At 36.8% G+C, this 13,641-nt stretch overlaps 1 long non-coding RNA gene across 1 annotated transcript; it reads right to left on the bottom strand.

The window, feature by feature from the left end:
- Window positions 1-380: 380 nt before the first annotated feature.
- Window positions 381-13,300, bottom strand: LOC141700755 (uncharacterized). Its single transcript, XR_012566482.1, has 4 exons — window positions 13,231-13,300; window positions 3,417-3,494; window positions 2,511-2,555; window positions 381-631 (listed from the first exon to the last, which is right to left on the bottom strand). It is a non-coding gene; the product is annotated as an uncharacterized LOC141700755 (long non-coding RNA).
- Window positions 13,301-13,641: the final 341 nt, after the last annotated feature.

Here is a 13,641-nt window from a genome sequence, read left to right as displayed (position 1 = left end):
TTAGCTAGTTGGGTTCAAAAAAGAAGAATTATTGCAGATTTGAACAGAGCCAACCATCATAGGGATGTGCCAACGTTCTACTTTCCTGTAATGCAGACTCCTCAGGTAAGTGAGGTAAGTTCATCCATACCCTCAACTATTCCAATCTCCTCAATTTCTTTGAGTTCAGGAGTAGCTATGGCAACTGTGACAATGACCAAATAGTTGCCTACCAAATCTGCCAAAATAACTGTAATTTCTAAATCCAAGTCAAAGAAAACCCCCTCTGGTATCTCTCAAAAGGTACCAGTTGAAAAATCTACCAAAGCCAAAGAGGGGAGTGTGAAGGAGGGTCCATTAGGTGAGGGAAGGGGTGAACATCAAAGAAACCCCAATTGTAACACCCCCAAATCCAAGGTCGTGAATTCGGGTCGTTACGATCACTTATTAATTAAATAATTCTCTTTTCACAATATTACTCGACCTTTTATTCAAACTCACATACACACAGGTTATATGCTTGGAAACATTATCAAATAAATCATTTCCACTTATCTACCTGACGGGGCTGGCGCACAAAAAGCCTACGGAACTCACGAGCGTTCCTTACCCGCCTACGGACAGCAGTCCTGGTCTGATCCATGCTGGTAGTCTGTTGTGATATGATATATAAAAGCAAGGGTGAGCATTAAAGCTCAGCAAGGTATATATCCCCATAATTAAGTATGTAAGGATAAATAAAACCAATAATTATACTTTGTATCTCCAAAGCGTTCTGAAAGTTTATATGCTTATCAAATTTATAATATTCTCAAAATCAACTACAATAGTATATCCACTGAATACTTGTATTCATCTCTTTCTCAAAATCATTTTATACTCGTACTCATTTTATTTCAAAATCTCAAGATGTTACTCGAACCAAGATTCTCAAATGGGTGTGATATATATTCATCAACATCCCAATTTAAAACTCAGCCTTATTGGCAGATTTCTCAAATGGATTTGATATATAATCATCAACATCCTTATTTAAACTCAGCCTTATCGGCAGATTTCTCAAATGGATTTGATATATAATCATCAACATCCTTATTTAAACTCAGCCTTATCAGCAGATTTCTCAAATGGATTTGATATATATTCATCAATATCCTTGTTTAAAACTCAGCCTTATCGGCTATCTGTTGTATATTTCACAACAGTTTTTCCAAAATGGAAGAAAGGGACTATACTGGAATAAACCACGTATCGGTGATCAGCCGAATACGAAATTTTCTCTACTAGTAGAAGGAATACAAACCTAGCCGCCTTTGGGCTCATCAAGACACTACACGGTGGTTGCCCATTGCCGTGCAAGTCCGAAAGTCAATGCTCACATAGACCATATAACCGTACAATGCGCCACTCCGCGCTTGCATAATGCGCCACTCCGCGCCTGGTCACTGCCCGATACCACTCTGTGCCGGGCAGGCCACATTCCAGTCCCAAAATAGTTATATCTTTTGCTCAAAATCCTTTTTCGAAGGAATAGGTCGTTAAAAGTTGACCTGTAAATAAGATGTTGTATTCATCACTTTTAACTCAATTGATCTTTGGGAGTTGTCGGATTTTTGAATTTAAAATCATTTTCAAATCCCTATCTGTAGTAGGGTGACACGTATATTACTCACTTGTTCTTTATTGAACGAGGAAGCAAAACTCTTATGCTTCAAGACTAAGTTCCCTAAGGTTTTGATACGTTTCAAATGATTAATCTCTTTCAAGAGTTTTGAATAATTTAGAAAGTACCTTTGGGAATTATGTCTATTTTTAAATAAGTTTTTAGAAGTCCGAAGATATTAAAAATCTAAGGTCTCATAATTATATAAGAGGGATTTAATGAATTGATAAAATCTTAAGTACAAAGTATTTCTAATTAAGGTTCAATGAATTAATAAAAACCTTAAATACAAAATATTTTGTGAATAAGGTCCAACGAATGGAGACACCTTAATCAAATAATCAAAACATAATTTGGTATCCTATAATTGCTCTTTGAATAGTTAAATCTTTATTAAATAACGTGAAATTATTTATAAACTATTCAGTATATTTTTAAATACTTTCTGGATATTTAATAATCCCTTAAATATCGCTTTATAAAATAATCAATCAAGTAAGGGTGTCCCTTAAATGAATAAACCAATATTTCTCGAAGTTTAAGTCAAAATCTCAATCGTTCGCTTGATATATATATTACGCGAACGTACTTTGTTTATCGAAATAGAAATCTTTCGCGTCCGGCTCTCTCCGGAATTAAATCGTTATTAAAATATCTTCAACTCCCATTATCATATATTATATTTGAAATACGTTTCAACTTCTCATACTCGTGTAAAACGAAATTTGTTTTCGTAAACAATCGCATAATTCGTATGCATTGATATCATAGACAAGCATATATATATTTGAACTGTAAATCATGGCATCAATATCACAACAGTATATATATAGCATGGATAGTATGAGATAGGGTTTCGGAAACTTGCCTCGAGTAATCGAAGTGGTATGGTCTCTGGTGTTTGGTTGGCGATCTATAAACAAAAACCAACGGTCTAAGTTAGTACGCGATTAACGTCTCGCTTTTATTAAGCAACTTTCGCAACTACTCAAGTATAACGAATCTCCGATCGTCACATTCTCAACACTTATATTCTCACTTTATAACATGGTCGGGTTTTGAAATCGATCGTTCGCTTTAGAAAGTCCATTTCGAGTTTTAAGCTCGAACGTGAGAAAATGTTCGTCAAAACTAGGTTTTTTATGCGTTTGTCGCTTGCGCTCGCTTTACCAAAATATTTTTATAAAATCGAAAATTAATATTTTCCCAAGATTCCTTTTGGACAGTCTTCTCTACTGTCATATCCATTTTTCATAATTTTTCCAGAATCTCAAAATTATTTTAAGTCCTTCAAAATCACCATGCAAGTGGACTTAAGTGCAGTTGGCTAATCGCAGAAATGTTTTACACTAAAACGATCATAACTCCTAAACCGTAAATCTCCTCGTGATGATCTACACATGTATAGAAACTATAAAACAATATCTATCTAGTCATGGCCAGTGGTTTTCAAATTTTAACAATTTTCATGGCCGGATGACTTGCAGAAAACAGATCAAGTGCAAGAATGCCCAAACTCAATTTCTACTACTTGATCTTAACACAATCACTACCTATAACCATCATAAACACAAGTACTTCTCAAGATCCACCCACATGAACCTTATATGCTCTATCTAGTACCACATACATGGATTACAACTCAACATCTCAAGTCTTTAGCAAGAACATAATCAATACAAACTCAAACAAACCCAATCCTTTGGATCTTAACACTACAACAAACATAACTCTTAAATCCAACCATAAAGCCTTAAAGGGTTGAAAGTTATACCTTCTTGGATACTAGGAAGGTTAGTGCTAGGATTATTGAGGCTTGGTTTTCTTAGAAAACACTTAGAAGGGCTAGATCCTTAAGAAACAAAACCAAGAAACAAGTTAAAATTTCGGAGTTACCTTTCAGCACCTCATTAAAACATTTTTATAAAATTGAAAAATATTAATTTGAGGCTGAAATTTGGTACGAAGCTTACCCATGATATAGAGAAGCTATGGTAAACATTTCATGATATTTGAATGAGTATATTTTGAGTTATGAATTTTTCTTTCTCCCTTGCTCAGAAAATCCGAACTGCTGGAATGACAAATGGGAGAGCTTTAAGTGAGGGAAAAGTGGTTGTTTTCTTTTTTGTGGCTAAAGTGTGGGAGTGTATAATGAATATATGGGATGTATGCAGCAGATTTGACAATAATTTGGCAAATGTATGGGTTGGTTTGATTGTGTGGTGAAGTGAGAAAAGGGAGAAGTATGGCTTGTGTACTTGTTTGTCTCCCATCACTGTTCAACACTATTCCACTAACTATTCTAGTTAGCTTCTAATCATCTAGTTACACTCCTAACTACTAGTTAGGACTTGGTTATGCATGGCCAAATTGCATGGGATTTAATTTCTCATTCGTTTATTTATCGTAAATGCAATCGTCGTTCCATTCCGATAGTTTCCACGTATAACGACTTGTTTCGTAGCGATTTCTTTTATCGCTTATAATCCTATAACCAATTCCATTCCTTCTCTTGATCATAGAAATACCTTGATATATTATTTATTTCACGTAGTATTCCCGGTTCTACGCCATTCTTTACGGATACGAAAACACGTAGTATAATTGTGAATCTTCGAATTCCGTCGGCTTTTACATTCACTTATTTTCCTCGATAAACAGGAATATGATCTCGGATTCTCAAAATTCCACTATTCATTTAATGATGATCCCCATACGTATTACTTAATTAGCTCAAGTTACTATTCACAGAAGTTTTAAAATATTACAAAAATCAGGGTTCTTACAGTCTCCCCCCTTAAAAGGATTCCGTCCCGGAATCAACTCACAAATAGATGGGGGTACCTTTCTCGCAGGTGGCTCTCTAATTCCCAAGTCGACTCCTCGACCTTGGGATGTCTCAATAAGAATCTGAATAGCTTGACACTCTTGTCCCTGAGTACTTGCTCTTTTCAACCAATGATTTCAACTGGTTGCTCAATGTAGGACAGATCTAGTACTTACTCATGTTTCACTATATTCTTGGTATCCGCATTATACTTTCTCAACATTGGCACATGAAAAATACTATGAACCTGTTGAAGGTTTGGAGGTAATGCCAATTCGTATGCCACGGTTCTATTTGTCACAAAATCTCAAAGGACCCATATATCGGGAACTCAACTTCCCTTTCTTTCCAAATCTCATCAGTCCTTCCCATGGTGACACTTTCAAAAATACCTGGTCACCCACTTCATACTCTCTGTCTTTTCGTGCTAAGTCGGCATATTTACGCTGTGGGTCTTGGGCTGCCGCTAAGCATCCTCTGATCAACTCTACTATGTCCCTCATTCTTTACACCAAGTCGGGACCTAGTAACCTTTTTTTTTCACCAACTTCATCCCAGTACAAGGGTGAATGGCACCTCCGACCATACAGCACCTCATGTGGGGGCATTTCTATACTCGCATGATAACTATGACTGTAGGCAAACTCTATCAAAGATAGGTGTTCATCTCAATAACCTTAAAAATCAATTACACAATTTCTCAACATGTACTCCAATGTCTGAATGATTCACTCACTTTGTCCATCGGTTTGGGGATGGTATGCAGTACTCACATTCATTTTGGTTCATAAGCATTCCTGAAAGCTCCTCAAAAAAATCTGGAGTTGAATCGGGGATCTCTGTCAGATACGATAGCTACAGAGACTCCATGTCTTATCACAATTTCCTTGATGTATAGCTCTGCTAATCTATCCACCATGTAGGTTTTCTTGATTGGAAGAAAGTATGCTGACTTGGTCAGTCGATATATAATTACTCATATTGCATCACGGTTATCCTTAGCTTGGGGAAATCCTACCACAAAATCCATGGCTATTTGTTCCCACTTTCACATCAAAATTTCGAAGGGTTATAGGAGTCCCCTCGATCGCTGATGTTCCACCTTCACTATTTAACAGGTCAAACACTTACTGACCCAATTGGCCACGTCTCTTTTCATGTTGGGTCATCAATAATATTCCTTTGGATCTCGGTACATCTTGGTACCTCCAGGATGAATTGAATATCTAGAATTATGTCCTTCGCATAAAATTTCATCTTTTAATTCTCGAACATTCGGAATCCAAATCCAGTTCGCATACCTCATAATTCCCTTCTCATCTTTCTCACATTTGACTTCTTCTCAGTCAAAGATTCTCGCTCTTCATTCGTCTTCTCTTCCTGACAATGTCCCATCTTTTCTAACAATTCCGATTCTAATTTGATCTCAAATAGTCCATCAGTCCCTTTACCGGTGACTTCACCTCTATCTCCATCTCCTCGAGTTCTCTCACTAGTTCCTCCGGCGTTGTCAACATCTTGAGTCTCTCTTTACTACTAAGGGCATCGGCCACCACATTGGCCTTCCCTGGGTGATATAAAATCTCACCGACATAGTCTTTCATTAACTCTAACCATCTCCTATGTCTCCTGTTGAGTTCTTTCTGAGTAAATATATACTTAAGGCTCTTATGGTCAGTGTAGATCTCACAATTTTCTCTGTATGGATATTGTCTCCAATTTTTCAAAGCAAAACTATTACTGCTAATTCTAATTCATGAGTAGGGTATCTTACTTCATATTCCTTCAGCTGCCGTGAGGCATAAGCAACCATTTTCCCATGCCACATGAGCATGCATCATAATCCTTTATGTGACGCATCACTATAGATCACAAAATCACCCTTTCCATCGGGCAATGCCAGCACGAGGGCTGATACCAAACTTCTTTTCAATTCCTGAAAGCTTTCCTCACATTTTTCATTCCACACAACCTTTTCCATTTTGCAAGTAGGCCTAATCAAAGGTCCTGATATCTTAGCAAAATCCTGTATGAACCTCTCATAAAACTGGTTAATTCCCAAAAAGTTCCTACTTCCGTAGGTGTGGTTATTCTTTCTCATTGGAATACTGCCTCAACATTGGTAGGGTCAACTAACACTCCTTCACTGCTCATCAATTGTCCTAAGATCTGAACTTCATTTTGCCATAATTTGTATCTTGAGAATTTGGCAAACAACTTTTCTCTTCTCAATGCTTCTACCACTATCCTCAGATATTCCGCATGTTTTTCTTCCGTTTTAGAATAGACTAAAATATTATCAATAAAAAAATAATGACGCACACGTCCAAATACTTTTTAAACACTCGATTCACAAAGTCCATGAAAGCTACTGGGGCATTCTTTAGCCCGAACGACGTCACCAAGAACTCATAATGTCCATACCTCGTGCGAAATACGGTATTTGTCCCCTGTTTTAATCTTCAGTTGGTGATATCCCATTCTTAGATCGATTTTCAAAAAGTGTACCACTCCTTCAAGTTGGTCAAACGAATCGTCAATTCTAGAGAGAGGGTATCTGTTCTTAATAGTCAGCTTATTCAGTTCCCTATACTATGTGCACAATCGCATACTACCGTCCTTCTTTTTGACAAATAACATTGGTGTGCCTCATGGTGACACATTAGGTCTCATCATTCCTTTATTCAACAGTTCTTGCAACTGTGAAGTCAATTCTTTCATTTCAACCGGGGCTAGCCTATATGGGGCTTTTTGAAACTGATGTTGTTCCTGATGCTAATTTGATAGCGAACTCTATCTCTCGGTCAGGTGATAATCCTGAAAGGTCTTTGGAAAACACATCCTCAAACTCGTTAACAACTGGTATGTCACGTACATCGGGGCTTCTCTCTTGGTACCCGCCACGTATGCTAAATACGCTTTTCTATCTTTCCTTAATAATTGCTTTGCTTGAGCAATATAAAAAAATTTGTGGGTCTGACGCTGACCCTTAATCACACTTTTCTTGCCGTTAGGCATTCAGATTTTAACTTTCTTTCCTTTATAATCAATCTGAGCACCATTGCTCGACAACCAATCCATTTTTAAGACCACACCAAATTCTCTCAGCCTGAAAGGAATTAAGTCCAACTTAAAGCCCTTCCCTCCTAGTTCCCACTTGCAGATTAGATGAATCTCATTAATTGGAACAACCTCTCGATTCACTATTTCTATTCGCAATAATTCTCGTGTTGGAATCACATTAAGTTTTAACTTGGCCAAAAATCTCGCGATATAAAATACTTAGTTGCTTCAGAATTAAACAGAATATTTGCAGTAACCAAATTGAGTAAAAGGTTACCTGCTATCACGCCCTAGCTTGGTTGGGGCAGTTGCTAGAATAATGTCCTGGTTGGTTGCAATTAAAGCACCTTAGTAGCTCTTTTCCCAAATTACATACCCCGGGATGTTTCTCCCCACATGACTTATGATCTGGTAGGGGTGAGCGAAACTGGTTATGAAACGTAGTCCTATATTGACCACCTCCCTGGGTGATACTCTTGCTTACCGGTTCGCTAAACCTGGTACCCACTACGGGTTGGGACACCGCTCCCCTCTCAGTCCTAATCGGAAACTTTTGTTTATCACTCTGCCGCCTTGGCTTCCGAACTCCTCTTCTTGCTCTCTTCCTCTTTTTGACTTTGCTCACTCTCTGCCTCTACAATCGAGGCCTTTTTGCACAAAGTCTGTTATCTCAAGTAATGACACTCGGTCCTGAATCCATTGTTTCAGCCCTTGCTGAAATCTCCTCGCTTTTTTCTCTTTCGTGTTCACAAACTCCGGCATGAATCTCGACAGTTCAATAAATTTGGCTTTGTACACAGCCACTAACATCTTATCTTACTTAATCTCTAGAAACTTCAACTCCATCTGAGCCTCCATAAACCTGGGAAATACTTTTCCCCATGTGATAATCACATCAGTCTCCAGGGTTCCTTTAGGTTCCCACTAATAATTTGCTTCTCCTTTTAACATATAATTGGTGAACACAGTCTTTTGCGTCTCTTCTATGGGCACTATCTCAAAGCTCTTTTCCATTTCTTTCAGCCAAGCTCTGGCCTTAATAGGTTAGCAGTCCCTTGAAATTTCTGGGGGTTTTAACCACTTAAAGGCCTTAAAGATATTAGTAACTGGAACATGATCCGCCTAGGTTGATGGTGACAATTTAAATTCTCTCGAAGAAGATCCATAATTTGGTCCATGGGGTTTCCTCTCTGGCCTTCCCCCTCGTTAGTATCCATAGTTTCTTCTTCATTGTAATACTCTAAGCCGAATTCATTATATTCGACTTCCTCGTGTTCTTGGTTATTTTGGTTTACCAATTCAGCAGGGTTTGCTCTAGTTTCCAAATATGTCGGGGTGGCATCTTGATGCTGATATAAAAGATCATCAATATAACATTATTCACGTCTCTACTCATTATGTTAAAGTCGCTTAATAACTCGCTTTGTCACAAATACATTCTTCATTCCTCTTTAGTTACTCGCAACGTTGTGCCCACGCACCTGATTTGATGCGTTAACAAAAGACGACATCATGTCGAGAATATACACGTAGCTCCTAGTGACATCCCACTCTTGTAATTCTGCGTCAGACTTATTGGTCTTCTCCTCCAGTAGTTGGGAGCTTGCAGCGTTGATTGCAGGAGCATGAAACTTTTCAAAAATTATTCTGTTGATTCTCGCTTTCCGTGTCGAACCATAATGGCTTAACGGATGAAATGATTTTGTATTATTGCATAGCATTCTCATCTTGGGACACGCTAAAATCTTCCTTATAGGACATAGGTTCCTCAATGGTATAGCGAATACCCTTCTTGGTAGAATCGATGTTCGTCATGTATTGAACCCTTATTATCGGAACAATACTTTCAACCAATTCAGGTAACGTAATAACCTTAATAGTAAAAGAATTAAGCATCTTGATTCTTGCCTAATATGTCTCATCAAGGACACTCTATAAAGAGCTATGAGTGGCAAAACTCGGGTTTTCCAATCAACCCATGGTATTGGGGTATCGTCTTCATCCCGCTTTCTCAGGAGACTTAGCTCCACTTCTATATCAACATTATAAAAAAATCATGTACAATTTTCTCCTTTCCTCATTCTGTCGATCTTAAACGATTCCATTAATTTCCGTATAACACTTCACATAAACACTTTAACATAACTCCTGGTAGTCCATCAACAAACTCTATCGGCTCAACCAATGGACTCTCTTTCGCATATAACTCTTAGAAATCTTTTCTCCGAGTGCTACAACTCATTCTCTTCCCTTAATGTTGGCTTTTCAATCGACTGTTAATAACTCAACCAATGCCTCAACTCTTAAGGCTAAGGTCCCCTTGGGTACTACCGTCGCGACTACTTCATAGTAATCCGACTATGAACTCGATGAGAGTTCTTGTTAACTTTTAGATCCTCAGTCTACCCATTTTACTCTTACTGTTTCCAAGACTTATAACCTTTGGCTCTGATACCATTTCTGTAACACCCCCAAATCCAAGGTCGTGAATTCGGGTCGTTACGATCACTTATTAATTAAATAATTCTCTTTTCACAATATTACTCGACCTTTTATTCAAACTCACATACACACAGGTTATATGCTTGGAAACATTATCAAATAAATCATTTCCACTTATCTACCTGACGGGGCTGGCGCACAAAAGCCTACGGAACTCACGAGCGTTCCTTACCCGCCTACGGACAGCAGTCCTGGTCTGATCCATGCTGGTAGTCTGTTGTGATATGATATATAAAAGCAAGGGTGAGCATTAAAGCTCAGCAAGGTATATATCCCCATAATTAAGTATGTAAGGATAAATAAAACCAATAATTATACTTTGTATCTCCAAAGCGTTCTGAAAGTTTATATGCTTATCAAATTTATAATATTCTCAAAATCAACTACAATAGTATATCCACTGAATACTTGTATTCATCTCTTTCTCAAAATCATTTTATACTCGTACTCATTTTATTTCAAAATCTCAAGATGTTACTCGAACCAAGATTCTCAAATGGGTGTGATATATATTCATCAACATCCCAATTTAAAACTCAGCCTTATTGGCAGATTTCTCAAATGGATTTGATATATAATCATCAACATCCTTATTTAAACTCAGCCTTATCGGCAGATTTCTCAAATGGATTTGATATATAATCATCAACATCCTTATTTAAACTCAGCCTTATCAGCAGATTTCTCAAATGGATTTGATATATATTCATCAATATCCTTGTTTAAAACTCAGCCTTATCGGCTATCTGTTGTATATTTCATAACAGTTTTTCCAAAATGGAAGAAAGGGACTATACTGGAATAAACCACGTATCGGTGATCAGCCGAATACGAAATTTTCTCTACTAGTAGAAGGAATACAAACCTAGCCGCCTTTGGGCTCATCAAGACACTACACGGTGGTTGCCCATTGCCGTGCAAGTCCGAAAGTCAATGGTCACATAGACCATATAACCGTACAATGCGCCACTCCGTGCTTGCATAATGCGCCACTCCGCGCCTGGTCACTGCCCGATACCACTCTGTGCCGGGCAGGCCACATTCCAGTCCCAAAATAGTTATATCTTTTGCTCAAAATCCTTTTTCGAAGGAATAGGTCGTTAAAAGTTGACCTGTAAATAAGATGTTGTATTCATCACTTTTAACTCAATTGATCTTTGGGAGTTGTCGGATTTTTGAATTTAAAATCATTTTCAAATCCCTATCTGTAGTAGGGTGACACGTATATTACTCACTTGTTCTTTATTGAACGAGGAAGCAAAACTCTTATGCTTCAAGACTAAGTTCCCTAAGGTTTTGATACATTTCAAATGATTAATCTCTTTCAAGAGTTTTGAATAATTTAGAAAGTACCTTTGGGAATTATGTCTATTTTTAAATAAGTTTTTAGAAGTCCGAAGATATTAAAAATCTAAGGTCTCATAATTATATAAGAGGGATTTAATGAATTGATAAAATCTTAAGTACAAAGTATTTCTAATTAAGGTTCAATGAATTAATAAAACCTTAAATACAAAATATTTTGTGAATAAGGTCCAACGAATGGAGACACCTTAATCAAATAATCAAAACATGATTTGGTATCCTATAATTGCTCTTTGAATAGTTAAATCTTTATTAAATAACGTGAAATTATTTATAAACTATTCAGTATATTTTTAAATACTTTCTGGATATTTAATAATCCCTTAAATATCGCTTTATAAATAATCAATCAAGTAAGGGTGTCCCTTAAATGAATAAACCAATATTTCTCGAAGTTTAAGTCAAAATCTCAATCGTTCGCTTGATATATATATTACGCGAACGTACTTTGTTTATCGAAATAGAAATCTTTCGCGTCCGGCTCTCTCCGGAATTAAATCGTTATTAAAATATCTTCAACTCCCATTATCATATATTATATTTGAAATACGTTTCAACTTCTCATACTCGTGTAAAACGAAATTTGTTTTCGTAAACAATCGCATAATTCGTATGCATTGATATCATAGACAAGCATATATATATTTGAACTGTAAATCATGGCATCAATATCACAACAGTATATATATAGCATGGATAGTATGAGATAGGTTTCGGAAATTTGCCTCGAGTAATCGAAGTGGTATGGTCTCTGGTGTTTGGTTGGCGATCTATAAACAAAAACCAACGGTCTAAGTTAGTACGCGATTAACGTCTCGCTTTTATTAAGCAACTTTCGCAACTACTCAAGTATAACCGAATCTCCGATCGTCACATTCTCAACACTTATATTCTCACTTTATAACATGGTCGGGTTTTGAAATCGATCGTTCGCTTTAGAAAGTCCATTTCGAGTTTTAAGCTCGAACGTGAGAAAATGTTCGTCAAAACTAGGTTTTTTATGCGTTTCTCGCTTGCGCTCGCTTTACCAAAATATTTTTATAAAATCGAAAAATAATATTTTCCCAAGATTCTTTTTGTACAGTCTCTATACTGTCATATCCATTTTTCATAATTTTTCCAGAATCTCAAAATTATTTTAAGTCCTTCAAAATCACCATGAAAGTGGACTTAAGTGCAGTTGGCTAATCGCAGAAATGTTTTACACTAAAACGACCATAACTCCTAAACCGTAAATCTCCTCGTGATGATCTACACATGTATAGAAACTATAAAACAATATCTATCTAGTCATGGCCAGTGGTTTTCAAATTTTAACAATTTTCATGGCCGGATGACTTGCAGAAAACAGATCAAGTGCAAGAATGCCCAAACTCAATTTCTACTACTTGATCTTAACACAATCACTACCTATAACCATCATAAACACAAGTACTTCTCAAGATCCACCCACATGAACCTTATATGCTCTATCTAGTACCACATACATGGATTACAACTCAACATCTCAAGTCTTTAGCAAGAACATAATCAATACAAACTCAAACAAATACAATCCTTTGGATCTTAACACTACAACAAACATAACTCTTAAATCCAACCATAAAACCTAAAGGGTTGAAAGTATACCTTCTTGGATACTAGGAAGGTTAGTGCTAGGATTATTGAGGCTTGGTTTCCTTAGAAAACACTTAGAAGGGCTAGATCCTTAAGAAACAAAACCAAGAAACAAGTTAAAATTTCGGAGTTTACCTTTCAGCACCTCATTCAAACATTTTTATAAAATTGAAAATATTAATTTGAGGCTGAAATTTGGTACGAAGCTTACCCATGATATAGAGAAGCTATGGTAAAAATTTCATGATATTTGAATGAGTATATTTTGAGTTATGAATTTTTCTTTCTCCCTTGCTCAGAAAATCCGAACTGCTGGAATGAAAAATGGGAGAGCTTTAAGTGAGGGAAAAGTGGTTGTTTTCTTTTTGTGGCTAAAGTGTGGGAGTGTATAATGAATATATGGGATGTATGCAGCAGATTTGACAATAATTTGGCAAAGGTATGGGTTGTTTTGATTGTGTGGTGAAGTGAGAAAAGGGAGAAGTATGGCTTGTGTACTTGTTTGTCTCCCATCACTATTCAACACTATTCCACTAACTATTCTAGTTAGCTTCTAATCATCTAGTTACACTCCTAACTACTAGTTAGGACTTGGTTATGCATGGCAAACTTGCATGGGATT

This window comes from Apium graveolens, unplaced genomic scaffold, assembly GCF_009905375.1.
Source record: "Apium graveolens cultivar Ventura unplaced genomic scaffold, ASM990537v1 ctg2885, whole genome shotgun sequence".
Classification (NCBI taxonomy): domain Eukaryota; kingdom Viridiplantae; phylum Streptophyta; class Magnoliopsida; order Apiales; family Apiaceae; genus Apium; species Apium graveolens.
The sequence above is the reverse complement of the archived record's forward strand: the minus strand, read 5'-3'. Positions and strand labels throughout refer to the sequence as shown.